We start from the raw sequence: 1223 nt of genomic DNA on the forward strand, positions 1-1223 counted from the left end.
CCCGGGGCGGGGCGGAGCGCTCGTCAAGGACCGGCCGGCGGGGAGGCGAGGCGGACGGCCGTTTCCAACGGTTCCGGCGCGCTGGCCGGGGGTCGACCTCGACGCGCCGCACCCTCTGCCCTGCGGGCCCACCGCCCCCGCCACCACCACCACCTCGGAGCTGCAGGTCGCCGGCCTGGTAAGCCCTTCCCCGTGCGGCGGGGCGTGCGGGGCGGCCGCGGTGGGGGGGGGGGGGGGGGAGAAATGTCGGCGGAAAAGGGTGGCGCGCGCGGGCGTGGAATCTACTTGCCCGAGCGCCCGGAGAAAAAGCCCGCGAGTCCCTGGGCGGCGGCCGGGGGGGGGCGGGTGGGTGGTAGCGCCGGCAAACAGAGAAGAAAGAAAGAAACAGAAAGAAAGAGACCGTGCCCACAACGGCGCAGATTCGCGCACGAGCACCCTCCCCTTAGCGCGGGGCCGCGGGACTCCTACCTTGCGAAGGAGCGAGCGCAGCAGGACTCCCAGCGAGGTCCGGTCGCCGCGCGGGGGGGGGGGGGGGGGCTGAGCTGGCCCGGTAGCGGCCGGCCCATCTTGGCAGCCGCCGTCCAGCGCTCCCAGGCCGGGGAGGGCGCCTTCGCGGCAAAGGGGAGTCTGCCGGCTGCGGGGGTCTCGGAGGGGCGAGTAGGTCTACCCGGCTCCGGGAGGCCGCGCCGAGGTCGCCGCCCGGCCCGCGGGCCCGCCTTCCGGGCCGCGGCCGCCCGGTCGACCCGGCTCCGGGAGGCCGCGCCGAGGTCGCAGCCCCGCCCGCGGGCCCGCCTTCCGGGCCGCGGCCGCCCGGTCGACCCGGCTCCGGGAGGCCGCGCCGAGGTCGCCGCCCGGCCCGCGGGCCCGCCTTCCGGGCCGCGGCCGCCCGGTCTACCCGGCTCCGGGAGGCCGCGCCGAGGTCGCCGCCCCGCCCGCGGGCCCGCCTTCCGGGCCGCGGCCGCCCGGTCGACCCGGCTCCGGGAGGCCGCGCCGAGGTCGCCGCCCGGCCCGCGGGCCCGCCTTCCGGGCCGCGGCCGCCCGGTCGACCCGGCTCCGGGAGGCCGCGCCGAGGTCGCCGCCCCGCCCGCGGGCCCGCCTTCCGGGCCGCGGCCGCCCGGTCGACCCGGCTCCGGGAGGCCGCGCCGAGGTCGCCGCCCGGCCCGCGGGCCCGCCTTCCGGGCCGCGGCCGCCCGGTCTACCCGGCTCCGGGAGGCCGCGCCGAG

This window comes from Apteryx mantelli, unplaced genomic scaffold, assembly GCF_036417845.1.
Source record: "Apteryx mantelli isolate bAptMan1 unplaced genomic scaffold, bAptMan1.hap1 HAP1_SCAFFOLD_142, whole genome shotgun sequence".
Classification (NCBI taxonomy): Eukaryota; Metazoa; Chordata; class Aves; order Apterygiformes; family Apterygidae; genus Apteryx; species Apteryx mantelli.